Below are 6,000 nucleotides of genomic sequence, written 5' to 3'. Positions count from 1 at the left end.
ATGATAGATCATAACAACGCGCCACGGGGTCCGCCGCGCACTACGCAAGGACGCGCGGCGCGAGATTCGAACGGTGCCGACAAGATCCGCGGCGGCGCCTCTTCGCTTCTATTCCCTTCTCCTTTTATCTTTCCCTTCGTTGATTTCGCGCGGGGGGTTCTAACGAGAAGACTTAGAATCGTCGAACGTGTTGAATCGCGCACGGCAACAACGATGGCAACAATCCCCCAGAATCAAGCATCGTAAAGTATTTCGTGCCAATTTGGTTTATACGGCTTATAACCAGACCCTCCAAGGGATGTTCTAAAACCGCCTAGAGGACATTCTACGGATAAAAGAACGAGATCTCGAGACATTCTTTGGATAAAATGTATCGTATGAGACTCCATCTACTCGATTTTCATAAACGCTTTTTCCTTATCTAACGACGGTTACAAAGTCACGCGATCCTTCCACTCCAGCGTGAGATGCGTCCTCTTCAGAATCCGACAGATTTCTTGATTTATGACGTCACAGTTCAAAGATGGCCGGGCAATTCTTCTTCAAGTGATAACTCGGAATTTAATATTATTAAATATTATAATACTCTACGTGTGCATGCGTGCGAACATATATGCGTGATGTATGCATACGCGCGCAATGTGTGTGTGTGTGTGTGTGTGTGTGTGTGTGTGTGTGTGTGTGTGTGTGTGTGTGTGTGTGTGTGTGTGTGTGTGTGGTATATTTATGCGCGCGCGCATACATTTGAAGATCATAAAAAAATTTATTTAATCCGGAGCGAACCAACAATTTTTCTCTTTCCCGAATAACATCAGATGATAACTCGTCCCCTCTCCGTTGAGAACAAGACGATTGGCCTCTTAAAATACGACATCGGCGATACGGTTCGATAACGACATGAAGAAAAAAAATGGAGCGCTCGCGATCGGCACGTCGCGTTCCTCTTCGAATTTTTCTGCAACTCAGTACGCGGCATCAGTCGTTCATATAACGTTTTCTTTTCCCCGTTGTTCCCCAATGATAATTCTGCTGGAAAGGTACACTGTGCGTATGCAACATAGGCGACAGTCTATCTCGGTCAGATATAAAGATAAGATGTAAAGGACACACATGAGATAAATGTCATGCGAAAAAAAAATATAACACGAATGAAAATTTGCAAAAAAAAAAACATGATTGCATAGACAGATTGCGCATCAAAGTATCAATGTCTGCGAATTCGAGCGAATTGTTGTCATAGGATGGAGACAAAACGGATCGATCGACTCGATTGACAATCGAGCGACACGAGTATGTGGACGTTACGTTATCGAACGTTATCAATGTTTATAGAGGAAGTTGCTCTTACATATTAATGTACAACCGATCTCGGTGTTTGCATACTCCGTTCTATGAAATGGAAGGAGAGTGTGCACGTTTTTGAGACGTTAAAATGAGGTTATAAATATCTTTCGATTGATCAATAAAACCTGGCGGATATACAATAAATGTCAGACGTCGTTTTCTTTCGTATCACGTAGCGCGCTGCTCTAATTACTTCAATCGCAAATTTATTATTGGATTGGTTATTCTTTTTTTTTTAAATATATTAAACGCAGGAATCTCATATTGCAACTAATTAAATATTCATTAAATAATATGAAAATTATTCACTTGGAAAATAACATTATATCTTTTAACTATGAGTTATTTTTCCAATATCCATTTTGCATCATTGCTATTAATACTCATAGAAAATTAGATGTGAGTTTATAGATACAATCTAAAATTGTATTGAACTAATTTATGAATGAAACATAAATATATTTAACAAAAACTTGTAAAAATTCTATCTCAACAATATAATTAGACATTCTGAGAATTTACTTTTTAATCTAGTGTATTTATTTATATTCAATTAACTTAACTCTTTTTTTTCATTGAAAAATGAAATAACGATAAGCATACATGTATAATTATATTTTTGTATATATGCGTGTGTGTGTGTGTGTGTGTGTGTGTGTGTGTGTGTGTGTGTGTGTACGCGCGCGCGTATGCGCGTTTGTGTGTGTCAAAATATATTTTATCTTACATACGAAACAATTCATCCAAATTGAGCTAAACTGAATATTTATTCTTGCGTTTCTCAGACACTTTCCTTCTGCATTTTATTTAATTTTATAATTATCTAAATATATAAATTTTATAAGTAAATTAGATATTAAAATATACATATAATGATAAATAAATTATATACTAATTAAACTACTAATTAAAAACAGTTGTCAGTGCCATCAATTATATTACTAATTGATATTGGTGTCTTGATTTTATGAAAAAAGAATATATATATGTAGGATACTTACATGATAATATAATTATAAATGTACATATAAGAAATTTCCATATATTAAAGCTTAGGGATAAAGATATTCAAATATATTTTATGCGAAGAATATCAAGTTAATTTTAAAGTTTTACAAGAAATATTCTCATTCGATTTGTAAAAATTACTTAATGAAACAAGGAAATCTATAATTATATACAGATAAACAAGTATATGTAAATTTTAAAATTTTGATATCAAATTTAATTTCTTTTATTCCGTCTTTTGCACTTATATATTCTGATAATAATTTACAAAAAGAAAGACAAAAAATTGTTATGTCTATAAAATCATTCTTTTGCAATTATGATTGTTAGTACTATAACTTCAATTGTGATTTGAGTCTCAAGTTTTCAATCTAGGTTATTACTAAATCTTGGATTTAACAATCGCTAAAGATTTCTTTATAAATGATCTTATCTTTAAAATTCATCGACTGACCATTGATCAAATGGAATATCATTCATCAAGCTTGCTCTCTCTCTCTCTCTCTCTCTCTCTCTCTCTCTCCCTTCCTCCCTCTCTCTCCCTTTCTCTCATATCGATCACAAAATTCAAACTTTAGTTTTTACAGTCCTCAATTATTGACCACTCACGCTAATTGAGGCCGATAATAAACCAAGTTAAAGACTATTATGTTACATAAGTTATCACACAATTTTATGTTCTTTATTTATTCTGTTGTCGGTGGAGATGCAAATTTTTGTAGTCTGCGCAACATTTCTTGTTCACTTGAAGATTCAGTTTTAGATAAATCTATCGTATCATTAGATGCAGACGTGTCTTCCTTTAATATACTTGTAGTAGACGCAGTTTCCTTTGACGTACTTGGAAATAGGAGATTTCTATTTTAACTTGAGAATTATCGCTACAAACTCCAGTGTTTGTGTTCACTGTACCGCTCGTCCCTGGTTTTGACATTGTAGACATATCCAATGTACTGTCGATATCGCTTGCAGAATTATTGTTCACAGGAATGCTATAATTTTAGGTCACATATTTTATATATTACATATACGAATATTACATACAGATACATATATATTACTCATAAAATATTATATTTACTTCGCTGTAGCAGCTGTTGTTTGATATTGATTCATCATTGCATTTGCCGCATCCAATAAGAGTTGAATCCTTTGCAGCGTTTGTATTTTGGCTTGTACAGCTTGTCGCAGATTATTTTCCATTGTTCTCAGTTCTTCTTCGCTCAATTCAATTAAGTTTGGGAGTGATACAAGAATAGGTAGCAATGGTATTATTGTAGGGAATAGCGACGGAAAAAGTGGAATATTTCTAGTAGGTGGTACTGAATTTTGAAGTGGGAAGAATACTTCCAGCATTGTTTGGAGGTTGCTGTTGATGCTGCTGCTGCTGTTCTTGGAGCTGGTAATCCAGCCCAAAATACTGGGAAGTGAAAAGGTGAGCCTATATTTAATAATAAAAAATATATTAAAAATATATAACATTTATTCTTATATGTAAAGTTTAAAAAACAACAGAAAATCATACCAATAGGATTAACACCAGGTGCTTGCTGAGATTGCGGAGGTATTTGCGGTCCAGGCTGAGGAGGATTTTGTTGTCTAGATGATGCATTATTTGGCGTAGGCCTCAGGATATTCAAACGACGACACATCAGGCATATTTGTTGGCATTGGAACCAAGAACGTAAACATGCAGTATGGAAGATATGATTACATGGTAATTTTTTACTAGCTGCCATCTCCTCTTTGGCTCTATAAGTGAGTGTGATACATTAGATCGTGTTGCAGATACTATGACATAATGATTTTATTCATTGCGACACTTACCAGCATATAATACAGAAATTATCAATAGCAGCCAATTCTTCAGTTGTCGCATCTGGATAAAGAGTGTTCATGTTCCTGATGGCTCTTCCAGACATTCAGATATCATGAAATACTTTTTTGAAATCTCGCATTGTATAATACATAGGACGCAATGCAAATAAGGGTAATGTGAACAGTTTGATCATTAAGATCACAAAGATAACAGAGAAAAACCTGAAAGAAGATCTCGATTAAATTAAAATAAAGTTGGAAATTTTCACCTCGATTTTATTATTTTTAGTATTCCAATAATCAATTCTATGTATAATAAGAACACTGATTTGTTATCCCATGGAGTTTCACTTTGTAGATCAATAGTATGCAGGACATACTTTACACTGATATTAAAAACAACAGTCATCAAAATTATATATTCAAATACAAGTTGTACAGAGGGACCTTTGGTAGCTATTGTATTATAGGCATAATTGATCATTGTAATGATTAGTTAGGTTATTGAAAAATAGAAGACCTTGTAAACTAGCAATTCTAAGATGGAACAACTATGTTATTACCGGGCTTCTTTTCATCAAAAGATAAACATGATTTCAAACAAGGCAGTCTTATTAAGTAAGAAAATATTTTTTAATATATCATAAAGACGATGCAATCCCTCGATATTTTCTAATTCGCATATACGAAAAAAATTTAATAATTTCTTAAGGAGTAACACTATCTTGATGGGCCTAAATTTTGAGGATCCTTCGTGTGAAAATAGAATAAAAAATAATTCGCTTTTTGCCTTTTATTATATATATTTTAAGATCTATAAAAACATTTTTTATTCTTTTAATGATGCCTAGAAATCTGTAAACATACCGCCAAAGTTGAAAGGTCGTGCTGTACTAGCTAACAGCTGTAAATTTTGAATTAGAAAAAAACAAAAAAATTTTTGAAAACTACATTAAATTTGCCAAGGAACTACATAGGGAATTTTCGAAATTTTGAATTTTGTGAAAATAGTAAACATTTTTCGAAAAACGTTCAATTTTAATGGAAAAAAATCGTGATTATTTGTTTATAAAAAGAAAAGCTTTTAATTAAAAATCTTCGATCGAAAAATCTTCCTGAGATATGTATATTTGAAGATACACACAAAATTTCAAGTAAATCAGTTAATATTTGTTTGAGTTATGTGTCCGCTAGTTCGGGAAGTCGTTTTAAGAAAAATGCGTTTAAAATTTTAAGTAACTTTTTCGTTTATAAAAACGATAAATTTAAATTTACCTCTAATCTGCTATTCCTATTTTATACAGTTGTTCTTCAAGAAGAGAATTTTGTTTATCTCTTCTTTTTTTGATGATTTAAGCATAGATCGAGCCTCTTCAGCGAGCATTCCAATCGTTGTATGCGTTGCTCGTCCGCCTTCTTGAATGTAAAACAGTTAATGCCTATTTTGAGTCCTAATATTTGCATAATTTGCATTAAACTACTTATCCCATCATTGTAAGTGCAGACGGATAAAAATTCTGCAATATCCAATACTTTTTTCCCACCTGAATAAGCTTTTGGCGCAATCAAACAATGGCATTAAAGCATTGTTATTCTGCGTATATTCTCCTAAGCAGCGATTAAGATCGCTGGTTAAATCTTCATACACTTAATTGCGTTGAAAACTTCGTCAGACATAACCGGTTTATGTGCATATAAATTTAAAGTATTGCAACCTTTTGCCTTTTAGCAAGAGCATCATGTGCACTTAATCCGTTCAGGCACTTATCATGCTGCAGCTTTTCTGTCGACATTTTATAGTATAACGTTGCCCAGATGTCATTTTGCATT

General features: G+C 33.2%; 1 pseudogene across 1 annotated transcript; it reads right to left on the bottom strand.

Annotated features, from left to right (window-relative positions):
* Positions 1-1,861: 1,861 nt before the first annotated feature.
* Positions 1,862-4,406, bottom strand: LOC112552504 (E3 ubiquitin-protein ligase synoviolin A-like; annotated as a pseudogene). The gene is made up of 4 exons (XR_016139361.1): positions 4,180-4,406; positions 3,878-4,104; positions 3,434-3,793; positions 1,862-3,344 (listed from the first exon to the last, which is right to left on the bottom strand). The product of XR_016139361.1 is annotated as an E3 ubiquitin-protein ligase synoviolin A-like (transcript).
* Between the last annotated feature and the right edge of the window lie 1,594 nt (positions 4,407-6,000).

This window comes from Pogonomyrmex barbatus, unplaced genomic scaffold (assembly GCF_055798465.1).
Source record: "Pogonomyrmex barbatus isolate J1 unplaced genomic scaffold, ASM5579846v1 scaffold2, whole genome shotgun sequence".
Taxonomy (NCBI): Eukaryota; Metazoa; Arthropoda; class Insecta; order Hymenoptera; family Formicidae; genus Pogonomyrmex; species Pogonomyrmex barbatus.
This window is presented reverse-complemented; position numbering and strand designations above follow the sequence as displayed.